We start from the raw sequence: 25,240 nt of genomic DNA on the forward strand, positions 1-25,240 counted from the left end.
CTGATGGGGGTGGGGGTGGGGGTGAGGGTGTCCCCCCACCCCACTGCAACTTCCTGAAATTCACTATCAGCTCCTTAGTTTTGCTGATGTTGAAATGGAGGTTATTGTCCTGGCACCACGTCGTCAGGGCTCTCACCTCATCTCTGGAGGCCAGGGATAGGCAACATGGTCCAGAAAGGTCTGCTGTGGGTCCAGGTCTCTGTTCCAACCAAGCAGTTACACACCTGATTCTATTAGTCAACCAATAGTCTTTGCTAAGGACCTTGATTTGTTAGACTCAGGTGTGTAACTCCTTGGTTGGAACAAAGACCTGCACCCACACCGGACCTTTCTGGACCATGTTGCCCATCCCTGCTGTAGGCCACCTCGTTGTTGTCTGTGATCAGGCCGACGACGGTGGTGTCGTCAGCAAACTTAACGATGGTTTTGGAGCTGTGTGTGGTCATGCATGAACAGGGAGTACAGGGGGGGGCTAAGCACACAGCCCTGGGGGGGGGGGGGGCACCAGTGCTGAGAGTCAGTGTGGAGCAACTGGTGGTGCCCATCCTCACTACCTATGATCTACCCATCAGGAAGTCCAGGATCCAGCTGCAGAGTGCGGTGTTGAGTCCCAGGTCTCTGAGCCTAGACTTGCCTCAGATGAGTGATAAGACATGAATGAGGTACAAAGGTTGGCGCTGTTATGATGTCCGCAGATGATATACCGCTAACTTACTCCGGCCCGTTAATGAATCTCATTTGAGTGTCTTCAGAAAGGAAATAGGAGACGCAGGAGAAGGGAGAAGGATTTGCATGTCGGCCTGTGCAGAAAAGGAAAGGGCACAGGGTCGACGCACACCTAAATAATGTTTTAACCTTAATTGTTTCAGTTGAAAGTCCGTTTGTGGGTATCTTTTTTTTTAAGCAGCCCAGCTGCACAAAAGGTGCCCACAAAGGTCTGAATAAGAAGATGAAGAAGAAAAGGAAAAAACAACAGTTTTAGAATAAAAAACTCGACTATCATTAAATCATTGTAATCCTACAGGGTGTGAGTAGAGTTCATAAGTTCCCTATGTATATCAAGTCGATGCCTTTTATTCTCTTACTTAAAGGGTAATAAAATACATAATATCGGCTTGTTTTTGCCCACAGCATGCTGTAGACAAATCGTAATTTAAGAGGTGGTGAGGGAAAGGGGGGAGCTCTAAAACTGGGATGTGGAGACTGCTGACTCTGACAATTTATCTTTTTTTTCCTCACATATATATATATATATATATATATATATATATATATATATATATATATATATATATATAGCAAGTTTTTTTTTCTTTCCGGAAACCATGCTGGGTATATTGGGAGAAGGATGCTGAATATGGAGCTGCTAGAGAAGAGGAGAAGAGGAAGGCCAAAGAGGAGGTTTATGGATGTGGTGAGGGAGGACATGCAGGTGGCTGGTGTGACAGAGGAAGATGCAGAAGACAGGAAGAGATGGAAACACATGATCTACTACTACCACTACTACTACTACTACTACTACTACTACTACTACTACTACGTTCGGCTGCTCCCATTAGGGGTCGCCACAGCGGATCATCCGTGTCCACCTCTTCCTGTCCTCTGCATCTTCCTCTGTCGCACCAGCCACCTGCATGTCCTCCCTCACCACATCCATAAACCTCCTCTTTGGCCTTCCTCTTCTCCTCTTCCCTGGCAGCTCCATATTCAGCATCCTTCTCCCCCAGTATACCCAGCATCTCTCCTCCTCACATGTCCAAGCCATCTCAATCTTGCCTCTCTTGCTTTGTCTCCAAACTGTCCAACCTGAGCTGTCCCTCTAATATACTCGTTCCTAATCCTGTCCTTCTTCATCACTCCCAGTGAAAATCTTAGCATCTTCAACTCTGCCACCTCCAGCTCCACCTCCTGTCTTTTCATCAGTACCACTGTCTCCAGACCATATAACATAGCTGGTCCCACAACCATCTTGTAAACCTTCCCTTTAACTCTTGCTGGTACCCTTCTGTCACACATCACTCCTGACACTCTTCTCCACCCACTCCACCCTGCCTGTACTCTCTTCTTCACCTCTCTCCTGCACTCCCCGTTACTTTGGACAGTCGACCCCAAGTATTTAAACTCGTATGCCTTCGACCCCTCCACTCCTTGCATCCTCACCATTCCACCGTCCTCTCTCTTTCATTCATAGGTGTTCCGTCTTGCTCCTACTGACTTTCATTCCTCTTCTCTCCAGTGCATACCTCCACCTCTCTAGGCTCTCCTCCACCTGCACCCTACTCTCACTACAGGTCACAATGTCATCTGCAAACATCATAGTCCACGGAGGCTCCTGCCTGATCTCGTCCGTCAACCTGTCCATCACCACTGCAAACAAGAAAGGGCTCAGTTTCAGTGTCATATCTCTCTCTCCGATGTGTGACCATTGTCTTTTCTTGTCTCGTCTCCTGTGTGTGTGAATGGTGTGATGTGTCTCCCGTGTGCATGTGTAGTCTGTCCTCCTGTCAGATCCACATGCAGACGGTGGTTGTGTGGCTCAGGTCCTGAGCTGTTCCGGTGGCATCTGGACACTGCTTGGCATCATATTTTTCATATATTTTATAATTTCATTATAATTCTATTATCCTCTTTCAATGTTGTGTTCTGTAAATTGTGTTTGTTGCTGAGCCTGAGGGTTCTTCCTATTTTGTCCCTGTTAAAGGGTTGATTTTTTTTTTTTTTTTTTAGGGAGTTGTTCCTTATCCAGTGTGAGGGTCTAATCCCAGGATGTTGTGTTGCTGTAAAGCCCCCTGAGGGAAATTTGTGATAATGGGCTATACAAATAAAATTGACTCGAATTGACCGGATAATTTTTTTCCCCATCACCATTGGTTAATGAAATTGTCAGTTGTCGTTTTTGTGTAGAATCACCTTTTCCATAAGCTGAGAGAAAGTTCTCTCAAACGTCAAAGTATCTTTATTGTCCCTTGCAGGGAAATGAGTTTGTAGCCAGTATAAAAACTCTCACACAAAGACAAAACTTACAAACACCAAGGCGGAATTGACGACAGGACATAGTGGGCAAGGAGAGCCAAAGTAGGTCAAATATCAAATTTAAACTATAAAAAATATAAATATAATATGCACAGACCAAGGACACTAGGGAACTGCAGACAACAGATAAACACTATCTACTATTTTAACAACTGGGTGGCAGTGGGGACAAAGGAAGCCCCGTACCTCTTAGTCCTAATACAGGGCATCCTCAACCGACGACCTGAAGGTCACAGCTCCAACTCTGGCCGAAGGGGGTGACCTTGGCACTCCAGAAGGGAAGTAGCCTTTCTGAACACCCTCCTATTAGGTCAGTAAGCTGGGCTTGGCTTCCCCCTGAAATCTTGCTAGCCCGTTTGACGGGTCTATCAGGCCTTATTTTATTGGCCAGAGTCAAGTTACCAAACCAAGCCTCAATACAGTACGCCATGACCCCCCATGAACAAAGAAAACATTATAAAAACGTCAGTCTAACCCCATAGGAGTCCCCCCCCCCACCAGAAAGGTTTTAAATGGTCCTCAAGCTTGGAGACGATGTGTATAGAGAACGAAGAGGAGGCTGATCGTTAGAGGTGGACTTGGTCATAACTTTTAAAGCGGGTAATTACAGCAGCTGTGGATTTTTAAGTATTTACGCTACATTTTTAATGAAAGGCTGGGTTAATTAATGAACAGCTTATGCAAAAAAATTCTGTTGAAATATTAATAACAACATATCCAATCAAGCGAGATGAATATCGGCATCACTACAATACCATCAGTTTCTTTTAAAGCTGATGTGATTTTCTTCCTTTGTTTCCGTCCTCTTGACAGCCTGCGGAGGGAGATGTGGTTTTGGTGTCCTCTAACACAGAGGGGTGTTGTTACGTCTGGAGTGTACGTGTATTTTTGAAGTGTTATTGTCTCCACCCGTCATGTTGAACATTTCAGTGGTTTGGGGGCCCCTACCTAGCTGAATGGTCAGTGTGCATACCACATGGTCACATGATCATATGGTCACATGGCTACAAGGTTGCATGGCTGCATAGCCACATGGTCACAAGGTGGTTGCATGGTCACATGATCATATGGTCACATGGCTACAAGGTTGCATGGCTACATAGCCACATGGTCACAAGGTGGTTGCATGGTCACATGATCATATAGTCACATGGCTACAAGGTTGCATGGCTACATAGCCACATGGTCACAAGGTGGTTGCATGGTCACATGATCATATGGTCACATGGCTACAAGGTTGCATGGCTACATAGCTACATGGTCACAAGGTGGTTGCATGGCTACATAGCCACATGGTCACAAGGTGGTTGCATGGTCACATGATCATATGGTCACATGGCTACAAGGTTGCATGGCTACATAGTCACATGGTCACAAGGTGGTTGCATGGTCACATGATCATATAGTCACATGGCTACAAGGTTGCATGGCTACATAGCCACATGGTCACAAGGTGGTTGCATGGTCACATGATCATATAGTCACATGGCTACAAGGTTGCATGGCTACATAGCCACATGGTCACAAGGTGGTTGCATGGTCACATGATCATATAGTCACATGGCTACAAGGTTGCATGGCTACATAGCCACATGGTCACAAGGTGGTTGCATGGTCACATGGTCACAACTCGTCAGTCTGTTTGAATGCAACCGGCAAACTTTGTTGCATGTCACCGCCCGTCTCTCCCCATCTTTCCTGTGTAGCTACACTGGCACTGTCAGTAAAAGCAGAAATGTTAAAAAGATTAAAAAACCAACATCTCAGTGGTCCCAGATGCAGACTGTGTGGGCATAAGTCCTCCAGCAAGCTGGAGTGGGGACAGAGGCAGAGGCGTCTTTTGGCACAGTTTTGAAAACATGCCAACATATCGTAGCATCTTACTTTGGGATGTCCCTCCAAGCATCTGTCTTCCCTGCCAGTGGATGAATGAACATATCAGCTGGATTCAATGCTTGGAAAGAGAATGAGCTGCCACCACCAGAGCTGACCGTGCTGTGTGTCGTGTACATTTACTCTGAACACAGAAAGGGTTTTTTCTTTAGTCATGTCACTGTCGCCATAAGCTTTTTCTTCGTCAGTCAGTCCTGACTATAACAGAGTTACTCTCTCTCAAAAAGTCCACCTTTAAGCTTGCACTTGTAAAGGTGTCCTTTCATATGTGGCCTCTGCATGGTACGTACTTCACACCTTTTTACATTTGAGGTCACAGAATATGGGTTTCACTCTCCGCTTCATAACTGTGTTTTGTCGTTGCAGCGAAGCTGACCGCGGTTCTTCGCCGTCAAAACACGAGCTGAGCATGTCCAGGTTTGCTCCCCCCAACAGACACCCAGCCAGCCGAGGCAGCGGTTCTCGAACGTCCTGGGCCTTTGTTCAAGATGTAACCCTGTCTTTCAGGCAGTGAGCCCCAGTAAGGTCTCTGCGTTGCGTTAGCTGATGTGTACCAGGGCCGGGAAGACAGACAGGGAACTGGACTCCAGGTGGCGGTTGAGGCAGAACAGAGTGCTTTCATTTATTTTCTTAAGAACACCGAACAAAACTCGTCGGTTCGATTCCCGGTGTTACCTCCGGCTCGGTCGGGCGTCCCTACAGACACAATTGGCCGTGTCCGTGGGTGGGAAGCTGGGTGTGGGTATGTGTCCTGGTCGCTGCACTAGCGCCTCCTCTGGTCGGTTGGGTTGCCTGTTCGTGGGGGGGACTGGGGGGAATAGTGTGATACTCCCACGTGCTCCGTCCCCCTGGTGAAACTCCTCACTGTCAGGTGAAAAGAAGCACCTGGCGACTCCACAAGTTGCTGATTAGCCCGCCGCAACACACTTTTAGCCTTTTTAGCGATGCCCAGATAAGCTAGCTCACCCATACCACACAGTTAGCAATTAGCACATTGCCTACCAATCAGTTAAAGATCCCATTATAGGGGAGGTAGGGATCGCACCTATGGAAGGAGTTCCTCACAGGTACACATGTTTGAAGTATGACTTAAGTTGTGTAAAAAAATGAACTGCAATAGTAGTGCTAGTAGTTACATGAATAGGGTAATTAGTTGTGTTAAAAGAGATGGTTGCAGGCATAGAGCACAGGCTATGTCAGTGTAACCAGACCGGAAAATGTCCCAAATATTCCATGTTGGATTTTGATCAAGCAAATTTAAGGTATAACATGCTTATTATATACAGTAGGGTCCATAAGTCTGAGTCCTCCAACACGGCTTTGTTTACATATTATCATGGCAGTGATTTTTATGTTCAGTAGGCTAAATGCTACACTAAAGATATCATAGTTTATTCATCACAGAGAGCTTCCCTGATTGGATGAGGGCTACTGAGCGTGGCAAAGCCTCAGCCAACCAGGGGAGCTCAGATGAGATTTTGAGATCGTGAACACAGACACAGGGTTAAACACGGGCTTGATTTTCTCTCAGACCATTTGAATTACCCATAACTCTTATTCTTTTCACAAATAACACTGAAAAAAAGTTGCCTACGCTGGCTTTAAATCAGTTTACCTCCAGTACCAATCACATCCTTTAATTTAACTTTACAGTATAGGCTCAGACCATTTGTGGGGTCGCTGAACAATGATAATGAAGAAAGTTCTTCAGGTTAACACATCAAATATGTTTCTATTAATCTGGTGCCAGTATTGATAGCTGTGCATCCCTGATAGATGGGTACGTTTTGTGTGACTTGGGTCCTAAACTGATTTGTGTACATGCAATTTGGACAGCACTGAACACTGGTACCATTAATGTATGCAAAGCATATCTTTATCACATGTGTGTGTGCTGGTCTTTCCTTTATTAAGGTCATCTTTCAAGAATGTGCTCATGCACAGTGGGAATTGAGACAAATTCAAGCCGTCTGGCAACAAGTATTTGTTGTGCATCCAGGATGACAGTAGATCATCGAGGCAACAAGCTGAGTTCATAGTCTAGCAGAGTGCACACAGACAACAGCGGTGTGGTACGCCGACTGATGCACTGTTACGCTGCAGACTAGGTACCTGACTGCACTTGGCCTCTGCAGACACTGAAGCTGTACTTGTTGAATGACCTGTGCCATCACGACAAATCTGATGCCTCCTTACCTCTAAGGTGTTTCCAGATGGGCCAGTTTGTCTTGAGAGGTGAAAAATGAATGCCAGGATGTTGTTTACAAGTAAAGCAAATGAAGGGATCTATATGTTGCATGGCATTAACCCACTTTGATTTGGATAAACTCACAATGCGGCATTGTTTCCCTCCCCCAGGCTGACTTTGTCTTTGCGGCGTGCCATCCTGAGTGTCGGTGTGAAGGGCTCCAACAAAGACCAGGTGAGCCTTATGAACCATCTACAGGACTTCGTGCAGGAGCAGGAAGCATGTAATGCTCATATAGTTTTCTTCTCGCAAACTCTCCATGTACACAGTTCCCCTGTCTGACACACCTCGTGAAGTTTCCATGCAGATCATGTTATCACTGAAAGAACACTCATGTCAGAGATCAGATCTGAAAATTCAACCCCTGTGCAGTACTGGCAACAACGCCCAATCTGCCATTTACACGATTGTTTGCTTCATCAGGAATCAGGGACTCTTTGTCATTTCATTCGTTTCTTCCAGCCCACAGCAGTGCAACACAAAGACAAAAACACATATCCAAAAACTGCAAGAACTACAAGAACACACATATCCAACTACCCAATAAATAAATAAATAAATAAATCACTGTCTGAGACAACAAACACCAGCCAGGATGACTGTCAGAACTGCCGGTCTGCATGGGCTAGCAGTTAGCTTAGCCTGCCCCGCTTCCTGTCAAACCGCCCTCGGTGTTTCCTCCTTGAGCGCAGCTCCAGGCAGGGCCGTGGTCCCTGGGCCCACCGGACGCAGCAGACCAGGCTCCCTCGGCCGATCCAACACCAGCTCTCCCAACCACACACCTTTGACACACCTCTCCACACGACAACACCAACACCACAGTCAACGCCAGGTGAGGCCGCCACCAGACCGCCCCTCAGTATTATGGGAACTGCTGGTCTGCGTGGGCTAGCAGTTAGCTTAGCCTGCCTCGCTTCCACATCCTGTCAGACCGCCCTCGGTATTACCTCTTCGGGTGCAGCTCTGGGCAGGGCCGCGGTACCTGAGCCCACAGAACGCAGCAGACCTAGCTCTCCCAGCTGATCCAGCGCCAGCTCTCCCAGCTGATCCAGTGCCAGCTCTCCCAGCTGATCCAGTGTCAGCTCTTCCAGCGATGAAACAAAGACATGGACAGACATGGACAAAGACACTGCATGGACAGTACTGGGTGACGCCGCTGCAAACGTGAATTCACGCCTCCACCCCCCCCCCCCATTTATCTGTCTCTGAAAAGGTGAAAATCCAGAGGCGGGAGTCTATCCAGGTCCCCTCTCCTCCGGTACGTTTCTGCAGTGGCTCACAGGACAGGGCCACACTCCTATCCCGCCAGAAGCCAGGAGAAGCTTCAGCATCCTTGTGCACTTTAACAGCACCTGTCACGTCCGGTACTGTGTACCTACAGTTTGATACCCAACAGCTGCCGCATGTAGTGACACATCTGCCTGCCTGTCAGCGTTATGCAAACTTATACCGAGTTCCAACAGGTGACGACCGAGGCCCTCCATCTTGGGCAGGCCTCTCATGCCGCTGTCTCAAACATGCGGCGCTGAATAGACTGCTGACTGCTGTTGCTTCACGGTTCGAGTACAACGCATGCATACATTCAGGCTCCAGTTCCGACACATTGGTTTTGGATTTCTGTTAATTCTCTTCTGTAAGATCCAGTTGGTATCCGTTCGCCCAGCTCTCTGCTCACGAGGCCGGTTAATGACCCAGGACCGCTTTTTCATTAGCAGCCATTATGGACGATACACGCCCATTCCACCTTAACAAATGAATTTTTTTTTTTTGAGAAACTTTCTCTTTCTCCTGTGGAACAAAAAACATTTCTAAAAAAATAATAATACAACAAACCTGTATGGCTTATAGATTTTATTTGACGAGTTTTAGAAAGTAAACCATTGTGTTGCATGTTATGCTTCAAACAGCATTTCCAGATGGGCATTGCACCATTCATTTTTTTTATTTATTTTTGGGCAGAGAAGACGTTCTTCTCTGAGTTCTTTGCCTCCTCCCTCTGGCTGCCAGCTTAACACAATGTATTTGGGGGTGGGAGATCCATCCATCCATCCATCCATCCATCCATCCATCCATCCATCCATCCATCCATCCATCCATCCATTATCCGAACCGCTTATCCTGCTGTCAGGGTTGTGGGGATGCTGGAGCCTATCCCAGCAGTCATTAGGTGGCAGGCGGCGAGACACTCTGGACAGGCCGCCAGGCCATCACACAAGCCCCCCCCCCCCACACACACACACACACAAACACACACTCCTTGGACAATTTAGTCCGGCCTATTCACCTGACCTACATGTCTTTGGACTGTGGGAGGAAACCGGAGCCCCCGGAGGAAACCCACGCAGACACGGGGAGAACATGCAAACCCCACACAGAGGACGACCCGGGATGACCCCCAAAGTTGGACTACCCCAGGGCTCGAACCCAGGACCTTCTTGCTGTGAGGCGACTGCACTAACCCCTGCACCACCGTGCTGCTCGGGGTGGGAGATGTCCAATAAAAAGTGTGGAAGTAAAATGCAAAGTGGCTGTATAATCAGGAGAGGTAATTGTGGTAGTGGGGTGTATAATCAGGAGAGGTAATTGTGGTAGTGGGGTGTATAATCAGGAGAGGTAATTGTGGTAGTGGGGTGTATAATCAGGAGAGGTAATTGTGGTAGTGGGGTGTATAATCAGGAGAGGTAATTGTGGTAGTGGGGTGTATAATCAGGAGAGGTAATTGTGGTAGTGGGGTGTATAATCAGGAGAGGTAATTGGGGTAGTGGGGTGTATAATCAGGAGAGGTAATTGTGGTAGTGGGGTGTATAATCAGGAGAGGTAATTGTGGTAGTGGGGTGTATAATCAGGAGAGGTAATTGTGGTAGTGGGGTGTATAATCAGGAGAGGTAATTGTGGTAGTGGGGTGTATAATCAGGAGAGGTAATTGGGGTAGTGGGGTGTATAATCAGGAGAGGTAATTGTGGTAGTGGGGTGTATAATCAGGAGAGGTAATTGTGGTAGTGGGGTGTATAATCAGGAGATTTAATTGGGGTAGTGGGGTGTATAATCAGCAGAGGTAATTGTGGTAGTGGGGTGTATAATCAGGAGAGGTAATTGTGGTAGTGGGGTGTATAATCAGGAGAGGTAATTGTGGTAGTGGGGTGTATAATCAGGAGCGGTAATTGTGGTAGTGGGGTGTATAATCAGGAGAGGTAATTTGGGTAGTGGGGTGTGGTTCAGCCTCGGCTGTGAGAGGGGAGAGAGAGGGGGCCTGTGCCAAACCAACCAACAGCCCTTGGTATTCTGCAGGGAAGCTGAGTCCTGGACTGACACCAACAGACACAGACACAAACACAAGTGGACACTTAAGGGATGCTGGGCGAAAAACATAATCCGAAATAAATGTATCGTAACGTTACTCACTTTTAAAGCATCCACATCCAGAAAACAAAACAAAACTGAAGTGCAGTACTGGCTCTGTTGCTGGAGGGGCTGGGCAGCAGTAAAGTGAAACTGAATTGGGAGAACTGAAAACGGTTTGGAATTCACTTCCAATCTAATGAATTCAATTTCAAATCATGCCGTTCAGACTCAGTGTTTCAATGGAATTATTCAAGTCGAACAACCCAAATTCAAATTGTGTGATTCAAATTTATTTATTCTTTCAAATTCAGATTCAGTTTCTGGTGATACGTGTTCCTGTAGAACCTGTGCATCAGTCGTGTTCGGGTTATTTTCCGACACAACGCCTGCAAGTCATGTCACTTTCAACACTGACCTGGCCATCTTCCCAGACAGCATCCGGATCTGGGCCACTTCAGGCAATGATGCGGCACTGATGGCCTTCTTCTGGCCCTGACAACATGGATGTGAGCCTGAAGTGGCCCACGTGTATAATAGCAAATATGGCCCAAATATGCCAAATCAAATGTGGGCCTTTTTTGGCAAAGATGCGGTGCTCTGGGCAACATGTAATGTGGATGTGACCCTGAAGTGGCCCACGTGGTAAATGTTGAATATGGCCCAAATACCACAAAACAAATATGGGCCACCTTTGGCAAATATGTGGCACAATTGTTATGGCTTGGTTCTGGCCCAGATCTGGCAAACAGCAGCGGACCGCCCAAGTGCCATCATTCCAGGCGGTATGTAGGCCGGATGAAAGCGTTGGATGTAGGACGGGTCTGGGCCACAGTGATTTTGCTATGTGGGTTCAAGCTGTGAGTCAGACTGACGGATAGGTGCACGCATACGTGGCGGTCACATGGCGTTAACGGGCGGCCCGCAGCTCTCATCTCCAGCTGGGAGCTCGCTTTGTTAAAACCCCTTTTATGCCGAACAGAGCCGCTGGGATCCGACAGGCAAAATCTGAGGAGAGCTCTGCCGAGATTAAAGCGCGTTCCCTTACTTATCCCGCCGCATCTCGTCACGTCAAAGGGGAATCCCCAGTCCCCCTCTCGCTTTTTACTTGAAACGGCCCGAAAAAAACGACGACTCCCCCCCCTCCCCCCTACTCCTTTTTTCTCCCCCTACTGCTCCTCCTCTCTTATTCTAGTTTTTGCAGTTTGGAGCTTGGGGAGTCCTATCTGACTCAGCCACTAATGTGTGCTGAATGGAGATTAGAGGTAGCTTCGTCAAAGCTGTTGCCTTATCACCACACCCGACTCCCCGGAGAGAGGCTGAAGAGCTGCGGGGGTCCTTTCACCAAATATAGTTTTTACTCCCACATTTCTGTCCGTGTATCCGAGTGGCATTGTGAGTTCCGTAACAGGAAGAGAGGGGTTGTAGGGTGTGGTCATATTAATTTTGTTTTTTTTTTTACTTTCTAGAGAACCAAAGACCTTCTTGCTGTGAGGCGACTACACTACCCGGCGTAGTCCAACCTTGAGGGTCGTCCCGGGTCGTCCTCTGTGTGGAGTTTGCATGTTCTCCTCGTGTCTGCGAGGGTTTCCTCCGGGGGCTCCGGTTTCCTCCCACAGTCCAAAGACATGCAGGTCAGGTGAATCTGCCGTACTAAATTGTCCCTAGATGTGAATGTGTGTGTCAGCACTGCGATGGCCTGGCAACCTGTCCAGGGTGTCTCCCCGCCTGCCACCCAATGACTGCTGGGATAGGCTCCAGCATCCCCACGACCCTGAGAGCAGGATACGCGGTTCGGATGATGGATGGCTGGATGGACTTCGTAGAGAAAGTGCCGACTAAATAGTGTTATTTGCTCATGGAGGAAGGCAGCAGGGGGTCTGCTGTCTGATGGTCCCAACAGCACCTGGAAACACTGGCAGATCAGGCTCAGGTTTATGTCTTGGTTTTTGCCAAGCAAATCCTGATGCATGTGTCTGACAGGACGCGGAAGCGGGGCAGGCTAAGCTAACTGCTAGCCCATGCAGACCAGCAGTTCCGACGGTCATCCTGGCTGGCGTTCGGTTCGTTCTCTTGGACAGTGATTTTTTTTTTTATTAGTTTGGATATATGTGTTGGAATAAACTTAGCTGTTGGTCATAATGTGTTGGTTGGCACAAAGATCAAATGAGTAGTAAAATTAAGTACGGATGCACTTCATCACCTGCAGGCCTGCTTCAATTTCTGCCCATATTCCTGATGTTGAGCTGAAGACAGAGCAAATATAAAAATAATGGATAAGATCCCTCGTTGGCATTGCTTTCTGTGACATTCTAGAGACTTGTCCATAACTACAGGATGTACGAATCATCCATCCATCCATCCATTATCTGAACCGCGTATCCTGCTCTCAGGGTGGCGGGGATGCTGGAGCCTATCCCAGCAGTCATTGGGCGGCAGGCGGGGAGACACCCTGGACAGGCCGCCAGGCCACGAAAATAAATTCAGTAGATGTTTTGCAAAGCCACACACAGTCTCAAAACAGAAATCACAACGTTCAACAACAGACACGTACGGCGTCGCTGGGAAATCAGGGTTTGACCAAGCACACACATGCAAACAGATGCTCTAAACCCTGGCACTCAGCCGCCCTGCATCACCGAGAAACCCCGGGACCAAAGAGGGGTTTATGGAACGGGTGGGTGGGCTGGATGGATGGGGGGGGGGGAATGGGGGAGGAAAGCCTTACGATCTGTTGGCATTCCCATGCAGACCATGCCAAGATGCCCTTCAAGAGCTCAAACAGCAGACACACACTTACAAATATTTCTGAAAAAGACATAGAAACACGTTTACACACACACACACACACACACACACACTGATGTTGACCAAATGCATTTAAAGAGGTGTGGCGGCGGTGGTTAACGCGAGGCCGCTCAGGCCTGTTTAAGCGTACAGTTTGGTCTGTCGATATGGCACGTAATCCATGATGGGGGTCTCTGCCGTTGCCCTGTGTGATGGCCTGGCGGCCTGTCCAGGGTGTCTCTCCACCTTCCGCCCAATGACTGCTGGGATAAGCTCCAGCTTCCCCCACCACCCTGAGAGCAGGATAAGCGGCTTGGATAATGGATGGATGGATGGATGGATGGATGTATGTGTTAGTTTGGATGTGTGTGTTATTGAAGTTCTGGTAGTTTTTGGATATGTATTTTTGTCTCTGTGTTGCACTGCTGGGGGAAACAACATTTCATTCAAAGTGGTTCTGATTCTGATGTGTATTGTATACTCTTAATACACCATCATTTCAATATTGGCAGCGACTGCTGCTTCTGCAGGAAATGCTCTACCCCCACCTGCGCTCTCCCTGCACGCTGCATGCAAGTGGTTCTGAGGGTGCACAGAAATGTGTGTGTGTGCACATCCTGGGTCAGGTCTGGGTGCCTGTGCGTTACGGTAATGAGCCGGACTGGGGTTTGAGTTGACAGAACGCTTTAGAGGAATGCACACGACTATAGCAAGTAGATGCTGCAGCTACCACTAGGTAACAGGTAGACGGTGAAAACACCTAGCTGAAACTCCTGCAACCCAGGAAATACTATATGTTGCTACACACATTATAATCAGGGCTCTATCTCATCCTTGAGTACCCGCGGCAACATACTCTGGTGTCCAACACAAGCGCGTGCAGGCCGTGCTGTCACCTCAGTGATTTGTCACTAGATGTAGCACTTACATGCCCCCCATGTGGTCTCTGGTTTTCATAAGCACCAAGTTGCAGTGAAATTAACTTTTTATGGTATAAATGAGGAAATAGTATGCGTTATCGGTGGGCGGCACAGTGGCCCAGTGGTTAGCACTGTTGCCTCACAGCAAGAAGGTCCTGGGTTCGAACCCGAGGCCGTCCCAGGCCCCTTCTGTGTGGAGTTTGCATGTTCTCCCCGTGTCTGCGTGGGTTTCCTCCGGGTGCTCTGGTTTCCTCCCACAGTCCAAAGACGTGTAGGTCAGGTGACTCGGCCGTACTACATTGTCCCTAGGTATGAATGTGAATGTGTGTGATGATTTTCGCCATAGTGAAGCACAACTTACCATGAGGGACTCACTAATATTCTCTCAACATCGCACCAACCCTGCAATCCCTGTTGTTATCAAAAGAGCTCGACAGAACAATCACTAATTTGCAACCTTTTTAGAAAATCTGTCTCCTCTCAGTTTCAGATGGAGTGACATCATAGATGTGGCGCTGTGTGCATGACGTCGTCTGATAATGTCTGTGGACTTTTGCAGCAGCCCGTAGTTACTTCCTTGCAAAACAGGTGGCGACACAGCTATATGGTTAGGTGTTCATACCAACTAAGTCTCCTTTGACCTTGGGTGACATGATGCCGCCCTCTTCATGCAAGCCGTCCTCAACATGGAAGTCTTGTCTTCTCTGTCGTCTCACGGTAATGTGTGACACAGATTTAATGTTGAGGAAGCCACTTTATTTTTGTCATTGTCCAGTTGTTTGGGTACAATGAAATGTGTCTTCTGCATTTAACCCCTCCTATTGTAGTATAGGAGCAGTGGACAGGCGCAGCGCCCGGGGACCGACTCCGGTTCTTCTTTCCATTCTATACCTGTGTACTAACTACATCTATATACTAACTATATCTATATACTATTTCTATATACTAACTATATCTATATACTATTTCTATATACTAACTATATCTATACACTAACTACATCTATATATACTAACTACATCTTTATACTAACTATATCTATATATACTAACTGCATCTCTATACTAACTATATCTATATATACTAACTACATCTATATACTAACTATATCTATATACTAACTACATCTATATATACTAACTGTATCTCTATGCTAACTATATCTATATATACTAACTGCATCTCTATACTAACTATATCTATATACTAACTACATCTATATATACTAACTGTATCTCTATGCTAACTATATCTATATATACTAACTGTATCTCTATACTAACTATATCTATATATACTAACTGCATCTCTATACTAACTATATCTATATATACTAACTACATCTATATACTAACTATATCTATATACTAACTACATCTATATACTAACTACATCTCTATACTAACTACATCTATATATACTAACTGCATCTCTATACTAAGTATATCTATATATTAACTACATCTATATATACTAACTGCATCTATATACTAACTATATCTTTATACTAACTATATATATATATACACACACAAACTACATCTATATACTAACTACATCTATATATACTAACTACATCTCTATACTAACTATATCTATATACTAACTACATCTATATATACTAACTGCATCTATATACTAACTACATCTCTATACTAACTACATCTATATATACTAACTACATCTATATACTAACTATATCTATATACTAACTACATCTATATATACTAACTACATCTCTATACTAACTATATCTATATATACTAACTATATCTATATATATATATATCTATATATATATATATACACACAAACTACATCTCTATACTAACTATATCTATATATACTAACTATATATATATACAAACTACATCTCTATACTAACTATATCTATATATACTGACTATTCGTATCTATATACTAACTATATCTGTAGATTAACTATATCTATATACTAACTACATCTCTATACTAACCATATCTATATAGTAACTATCTCTAAAATAGGTATATCTATATACTAACTACATCTATATAGTAACTATATCTCTATACTAACTATATTTATATATTAACTATATCTCTCTACTAACTATATTTATATAGTAATTATATCTCTATAATAAGTTTATTAACTATATCTATATAGTAACTATCTCTATATTAACTATATATAGTAACTATATCTCTATAATAAGTTTATTAACTATATCTATATAGTAACTATCTCTATATTAACTATATATAGTAACTATATCTCTATAATAAGTATATCTATATACTAAGTATATCTATATAGTAACTATATCTCTATACTAACTATATATAGTAACTATATCTCTATAATAAGTATATCTATATACTAACTATATCTATATAGTAACTAAATCAAACTATTGATAGTTGATGGCTCTTAAAGCCACGTGGTCGGAGTGATGTTTTAACTCCTTTCCCACAGACGTACTAAAGGTTTGTGGTGGAGCTCATGGCCGTGCATATGGCCTGTTAACCATGGTGGATGCAGGGCTGCAAAAAATTTCCCACAAGACATGTCCAGAAGAGCCTCGAATTATTACTGGATGCATCAAAATACATTTCTCCATTTTTATTTTCGGTTGTAATTGCCCGTTCAGCACCAATATTCATAATATTCAACATTTTATTTAAGTTTAAGCTCATGATTTTTTTTTCTATTTTTTTCCCTGACTGATTAATTGGCTTAATATCCTTTGTTCCTTGTATCGTGCAGCGGGTGCCGCCTTCATTAAACCTGTAAATTAAAGCAACTTCATTTATTTTTAAACCCTAAGTCTGTTTTGCATGAAGAAACAACCTGTTGTTCATCACAAACTGTGTGACTATCTGGGTTTCCCCTGGCCACGGTGCAGAAAGGCTGCATTTGGTCAGGGGACACCACCCGTTTGTATAGGGCAGGGGTCCCCAATAGGCGGCCCGCGGGCCACGTCCGGCCCGTGACGGGTTGATTTATGGTCCGCGAGAATTTTTGGAGAAATGCCAGAAGGAAGAATTTTTTTTATTTCCCTACCAAAAAAAAAAAAAATTAATTTCTTAGTAAAAGTAAGACTAGTAATATATCGAAAAATAGATGAAAAATCTCTGTTTAAATTATAATACCTGCAACGTATCGACACCAAAACAAACTAACGAACAACATGCTGCTGGAGGTTGAGTGGCCCGTGGTTTTAAAAGTGGCCCTAAAAGTGGCCCGCTATGAAAAGTAATTGGGGACCCCTGGTATAGGGTCAAACATGACCCTCAGACAGCCTTGGTACCCTAGTGGTGAACGGCTGTCATGGAAATATGAACAAAAACAGTGTTTCACTTCTTCTAATGTCGGGGTCACTCTAGGCAACGTCATCACATTTCCGGTTGATAAGGGGTCATTTGGAACCCAGATACTTGTACTGTGTTCAAGACACAGCAAGTGTAGTATCTGGATAGTAGTATTCAATCATTCAACTTCCTACATAGACGAAACAGGAAAACCAGTGCACGTTAGTGCCCTCTATCGGCTAATATGAGCCATGACACCCGGCTCACTAAGGAGAGTGAAAAAGGAGAGGAAGAGGAGAAAAAGGGGAGAAAGATGGGGAGGGGGACAGGAAATTGAAACGAAAGAACGGCAAATAAAAGGGGGGAAAGGAAATGGGGGGATGTGGTAGAGGCGAGTAAGGAAGAGGCGCGAGAGGAGGCGAATACAGTAAAGGAGAAAAGACAAGCCAGCGGAAGGACAGAAGGAGAGATTCCGGGGTTGGGGGGGGGGAATGGAAGAAAAGAGGATATTTTGAGGCAGGAAAGAGAGAAAAATGAAAAGGGTGTGTGGGAGGGGGGGGGTTGAAGATGAGCAAAGGCAGAGGAAAGGGATGGCAGACGGAGCCGTAGCGGTTTTAGGTTTTCATGGGACAGACGGAGGCATGACTACACATTGTCACTTCAAAGAGCGCGTGTCACAGGTACATTCTGAGCCGGTCGCACAACCAGTCAAGACACAATGCCACACATTTAACACCGGGCCCGAGCTTCTCCCACTATTCCATCCCACTGGCACATGTGCACAGGCATTTAGATATGGACCAGCCTGCTGCACCATGAATAGTGCATGGTGGCACACCTGTGACCTTTTGAAATGTGTTGCAATGAGTCCCGCACCATCACAAAAGCCCAGGATGACCCAGTCTGTCCTCAGGAGTCTGCACTGAAATGCCCTGAAAGCTTCTTTTCCCCCTTTCAGACAAAGAACCCCAAACTTTTTCTCATAGTCATCCAAAGGAGTTGAATCAAGTGCAACAGGACTCGGTATATATCCGTGGCTGTATACCATATACCGTATATACGGATATATACCAAGTCCTGTTGCACTTGATTCAACTCCTTAGGATAACCATGACCTGGATGAATAGTATAAATCCACATATTTCCACGATTTATATTTTAAAAACCGGCCGTTGTAGTGAAAAGACAAATTTCACAGCAAGAAAAGAAAAGCAAAAGACAGACCACTCATTTCACATATTTGCATGGTGTCAGACCTTAAGTCATCTCAAATATCGCAATGTTTCTTATCATGGAGAGTAATTATCTCTAGAGTAACACAACATATTTGCTGTGGGCTGACTATCAACATATTTGGCTATCAATCAGTGGCGGCTGGTGCTAAAAAAATTTTTGGGGTGGGGGGCGCAATGTACCTTGGCGCAGCACACCTGACAGCTGCTTTAGTGTCCACACAGTCACAGAGTTATTAAGAAGGACAATGTAGCCTATAGATTTTATCAGGGTTGGTAGACGGTGGATGATTGACGGCCGAGACGAGGCATGGTGGTGGGTGTGAACATGACTGACGGCCACGAGAACTGTCCAATCACATTAGGTCAAAAAACATTTTCCAGGGGGCGCACAGAACTGCGCCCCCTGGAAAACCTGAAGAAACCAATCAGACAGCAGCCTCAGGTCACCTGCTCGCCACAAGTTTGAGGGCTTACATAAGGTATGGTTCGGCCGGCGCCCCTCACCCAGGAAGTACATATATTCAGACAGGAAGTATATGTATTCAGACAGGAAGTACATGTATTCAGACAGGAAGTACATGTATTCAGACAGGAAGTACATATATTCAGACAGGAAGTACATGTATTCAGACAGGAAGTACATATATTCAGACAGGAAGTATATGTATTCAGACAGGAAGTATATGTATTCAGACAGGAAGTATATGTATTCAGACAGGAAGTACATGTATTCAGACAGGAAGTATATGTATTCAGACAGAAATCAACCAAACACCATTTGAACCAATATTTAATGCTGCTGACAGGCGCTCACAGACTGACAACACTTTTATCTCCTAATTATTTGCATTATGCAACTAAATTATATTCAACATGTTTAAGTAGATTTTCATCTCTTGATATTTGAAAGGGGGCGGCGCCTCAGCACCCTGTACTGGCCAGCCGCCACTGCTATCAACATACTGAGCACCAACCAAAGCCCTCAAATCTAGTGAGGAGATTTAAGATCTGGGAGAGGTGCTGCATTTTGAAATACAGAATATATCCGAGCCGCTGATGGACTGGCGGCCTGTCCAGGGTGTCTCCCCGCCTGCTGCCCAGTGGCTGCTGGGATAGGTCTCCAGCGTTTCCGTGGCCCCCATTGGGATAAGCGGCTTGTATAATGGATGGATGGACCACTCATCTCTTGTCCTGCTGAGTATGCTCATCAGCAAGACGGCCATCTAATTGAGTTTTGCGTTTGCTATTTTATCTATCTTTCTATCCGTCTGTCCGTCCATCTACACTGAAGGGTAATAGCTAAGTAGATGTTATGCGGGGCATAGCTCTGCAAAACAAATTCCTCCTTTTTTACCTTTGGGAATAATGTAGAAGCTGACTTTTGAAACACGCTGGGCCTCCTCTCACCATCGCTTCCACCGTCTCTGTCTGATGTACGCCGTCTGCGAAGAATATCAGGAATGCCTGTTAAGATTCTCTCGATGTCAGACCATCCCATCTTGGTCCGATAACATCAAGTCTAGATGTTGTGGTAATTGGAGTTTGGCAGGGGGGGGGGTTGCACTCCCACTGATACTGGCCTCCAGGGAGGCCGGGTTTTCAGAAAACAGGGTTGCAAACATGAATCAAATGATTCAATTATCTGATAGAAATCGTCTGATAGGAATAACTATCGGGCTGCAAAAATCAATAGTTGCAGGTTCTCAACCTGCCACGTGTACACCGACATATTACGCTACAGATCATTTTTTTCAAGCTCTATTATTGTGAGTCTGACTGTGTGTAAAATTAGTAGGAGCTATTCTCGTAGACTTAACGAACAGGCGATCATCAAAGGGCTGCAGTCACCCACTGAACTGTTATTATGAGCGATTTCAAAAGGATATTTCACCGATAAAATGGAAATTATTTAGCTGTACCAGCACTCTTATCAGGATTGACAGAGAGCCAGCACTAACAAACTGTCAACAGTACTGTCAATGCCGGTTATTTGACACACCTGCATCCAACAGATCCATTAATAGTGCTATTTGCTGCAGCTGTGTTTATCCTGCTATGCTTACGCCACAAAGGACCAAGACCAGCTCGAGAGGTTTTCAACCTTTACATGGTTTCTAACGCGTGGATGTAAGAAAACCCATTAAAATTGTCTAGGGTTTTAAATAATTTTGCGCAAGAAAAAAAAGATACGGACCTGCCACTCCCTGCATGCTCCCAAAATTGCATATATCTGCATTAAAATGAGATTTAGATCAGTTGCACAAAAAAGTTATAAGATCTACTTAAAACGACCATAAGCGGTCAAAAAGACGTCCCGTAATTTGCGCGTCATCGTGCGCGTCATGTTACTATTTATGACGTGTGTTGGTCGCATCACTTCCTTCGTGTCCTAGCAACACACTAGCGTCCTCCGGTGCAGAGAAATAGTCTAAACTTGATGTTTGATTACTGCCAACATGTCTGGTTACAGACGCCGTTACAGACGCACCACGCCTACCACCGAGGCGCTGCAGTATTTACAGGCGCTGGACAGCCAGTGGCGTGTCCAGGGAGTGGCCTGTGGTGGCACGCGCCACCCCTGGAACCTGATTGGCCACCCCAGGTGCCACCGCTATGTATGGCTATCTGCCCAGTCAGGGGCGGGTCTTTTAGTTTGAGCTCTTTGAGGAGCAAACCGAACTTTCTCTATAGGCGCAATTCAAGTCTTAAACCCGAGAGACAGTAACGCGCCAGTGTCTAGGGGGCCAAAAAACCCAGAGAAGAAGAAGAAGACGGTTTGATTTGGAGCGGTCAGTACATATTTGCTTTCTTGCTGCACGCCGGACGTAGTTGCTCTACAACATCCTCGCGGGCGAGGAAGGGGTCGAGCCGCCGCGCGCACGGCTCCTCGGAGAAGTTGAAAACCTTCATCAACCACACGCCTTGTTTAGACTGTACCATACGGTGGCTGTATGTTTCAATGTGCATTGTTTTCTTTTGTATGTATCCTACTTTTGGAGGCACAATGTCTTTAAAGTATGGAAGCGTTATATTACATTTGTATTTTGCCACTCTGCTGAGTTGTGATTGGTAGGTCTATTTAGTTTTAAACACAGGAGCTGTAATGTTAGCAATTAAAGTAGATATGGGTTGTGCAGACAAAAATGGTCATAAATTGATGCAGAAAAAGCACAAATTGGTGCATAAAAATTCACCAGAATGCAGAAAATTAAGTGTTCGACGCTTAACATTTCCTGGGGGAGGACCCCCAGACCCCCCCCACTTCAGGCTATCCCTGCATATGTCAGTGCCCCACTTGAGCCACCCCACTCAAAAAAGTCTGGACACGCCACTGTGGACAGCTGCCATTTTAAATTGTTTGAAAAATAGTATTAAAGTTGTAAACATTTTAATTTGGGTGTCAGTCGCTTGCTAACGGACATACTAACCTATGCAGTGCATTAATATCTCAGTTGGGTATTGATCTTGACAGAATATAGAGTTTAAATACTGGCAGTCATTTTGAACGCCCATGGTCGTTTTAGCGACTGCAGGGCGGCATGCTGAAGTGCGTCCTGAGGTGTGGCCAGCTGCTGTTTCCTTCTGAAGACGCCCCCCCTCCCCCCCCGCGGGGAGGTTCAAGGGAGGCGGTCGTTTCCATTTCCCTCACCCGCATTTTCTAAAGACCTCGTTGCTTTTTAAAAGAAGACCCCTCGTCGGTTTTGACAGCCCGGCTGATGGTAAAACATGTTTCCTTAATGTTGGCATCCCCAGGCACTACACACACACACACACACACACACACACACACACACACACACACACACACACACACACACACACTTATACAAAGTGTACAAGCAAGCACTCATCTTGTATGCTGCAGCAAGAGTTACCAGCTGTAATTTTGCTGCGTTTGATACACTTCAGCATAAAAGACATCAAACACGGCTCCTTACTGGTTGTTTTTTTTGGGGGGGGGGTTTCCCCCTTTACCCCACTCTTCCTGCTCCACCCCCTCTGCCGATCCAGGGAGGGCTGCAGACTACCACATGCCTCCTCCCATACATGTGTGGTCGCCAGCTGCTTCTTTTCACCTGACAGTGAAATCATGCTACCCCCCCCAGTTCCCCCTCCCCCCCTGAACGGGCACCCCGACCGACCAGAGGAGGCGCTAGTGCAGCGACCAGGACACATACCCACATCCGGCTTCCCACCCGCAGACACGGCCAATTGTGTCTGTAGGGACGCCCGACCAAGCCGGAGGTGACACGGGGATTCGAACCTACGATCCCCGTGTTGGTAGGCAGCGGAGTAGACCGCCACGCCACTGGTGGAGTATTTGTAGAAACGCCTTCTTCATTTTATTTTCTCATCGCAGTTGATGGAACCAGACAGATGATATTATGATGCCATGCGTGTGCTTTATACATAAGCGTCTGGTGTGTTTATTTGAAATAATTAGTAACTCATTAAATGGACTGACAAGATGAGAAACGTCAGCCAGGTTATCGGCTGAAAACCCCGCGGCGTTTATGTTGATGATATTCATATAATATTCAACACGTGGCATAATTTGTTCACTCGAAGCGACAGAAAACCAAGGAAAACAACAATGTCAAAGATGGCTGTCACGTCCCGGTAGCGTGGCGGTCTGTTCCGGTGCCTACTAGCACGGGGATCGCCGGTTCGAGTCCCCGTGTTACCTCCACCTCGTTCGGGCGTCCCTACAGACACAATTGGCCGTGTCTGCGGAAGCCGGACCGTGGGTATGTGTCCTGGTCGCTGCACTAGCGCCTCCTCTGGTCGGTCGGGGCGGAGGGGCAGGGGAACTGGGGGGGAATAGCGTGATCCTCCCACGCGCTACGTCCCCCTGGCGAAACTCCTCGCTGTCAGGTGAAAAGAAGCGGCTGGCGACTCCACATGTATTGGAGGAGGCACGTGGTAGTCTGTAGCCCTCCCCGGATCGGCAGAGGGGGCGGAGCAGCGACCCGGACGGCTCGAAAGAGTGGGGTAATTGGCCGGGTGGAATCGGGGAGAAATATACAAATAAATAAATAAAATACAGTGGCAGCAGTGGCGGATCTAGAGATTTTTTCCTGGGGTGGCAACAGGGGTGGCAAGACTGTCTCCCAGAGGTGGCAGCTGCCACCTCTGTTGCCACCCCGTAGATCCGCGCCTGAGTGGCCGCTATTATAGACACCCCCCCACCCCAATTTCATGCACTTGTCTTACATGTATTTCACAGTGTTGCTGTTTACAATTCCTCATTCTTAGTTGACCGTTATACAAACAGTTGAATTTAATATCATATTTCACATTACATATAACACGTGCACTTCGTGTTACATATAAGGGCATGCAGTTCAGATACACACAACTCTAGTTTCTCCTACACAACTTGCTCCAGCGCTATTTCTTGTAGCTGACGGCAGCTGAAGAGAGAACAGGAAGTGGTCTTTCCGGCGTGTTCTGTGCACAGAGAGCACAGTTGCAGCAGCGTGGCCGTGGTCTGAAGGCCCGGAAGCTGCGACGGCGTGTTGGGCACGTGTGACTGACCCCTTTTCAAACGGGCCCCGGTAGCCGCTGGCCCGTGAACCCGTCCGTTAAGACAAGTCATGCGAGCCGGGGAGCTGGCGGGGTTCAGTTCGGCGCGGGTCAAACAAACACATTGGGTCGTTAGTATGGATCATCACACAGCCCTGTGTCTCCGGTTGCCGTGGCAACAGCAAGCTTCTTTACAGCCGCCCTCCATCATGTCTGCCACCCCCCCCCACCAGTTCTCCTGCTTTCTTTTTTTTCCTTCGTTTCCTGTCTTTTTTTTCTGACCGTCTCCTCTCGACCGGGGGGGGGGCTTACCATGCACGTCACGTCTTTCAGTACCAAATAAGCTCTTTTCTGGGGCTCCGTGACGCCCCGCTTTCTTGTTTTTTTTTAGATCTTTAACTTTTCATCCGTTTGTCTTTGGTTTTCAGTGGCGCGCTCTTCTACATCCAAGCTCGTTAGTTGTTCGTGTTCCATCGGCTTGAATTGGTCCAACAGGTGGCTACTGGTCAGCTCCTGTTAGATCCTCTGTGAAAGGCTCTCTGGGTCAGGCGCTATGATGACTAGGGCCGGACACCCTCAACCTGACAGATCTGCTCAGTAATCTTGTCAGCTGGTACTTACCTTACGATAAGTCACCGTAAACATCTGTCAAAACCTTTCTCGCTACAAAACACATGAAGCATCAAGTCATAGCATGGGGGGAAAAATGGCTCAACATCTCTTTTGCTTCCAAGTTTCCTGACTCCAGACTGGCTCTTTCCAAAGCCACCCGACTGCCCCTGTTGAATGCAAGTCAACGTGTGCTCAGATTTACATTTTCCAAGTCCTACATAGCAGATAAGACTTGTTTTTCATGGCTTTATCAGAGATGAATACGGAGTTTCACCTTTGCAAGAGAGTTTTGAAGAGCGTTTTAACGACTCATGCAGAATAAGAAAGCAAGAATAATGCTTTTTTTGTTTTGT

Source organism: Lampris incognitus, chromosome 17, assembly GCF_029633865.1.
Source record: "Lampris incognitus isolate fLamInc1 chromosome 17, fLamInc1.hap2, whole genome shotgun sequence".
Classification (NCBI taxonomy): domain Eukaryota; kingdom Metazoa; phylum Chordata; class Actinopteri; order Lampriformes; family Lampridae; genus Lampris; species Lampris incognitus.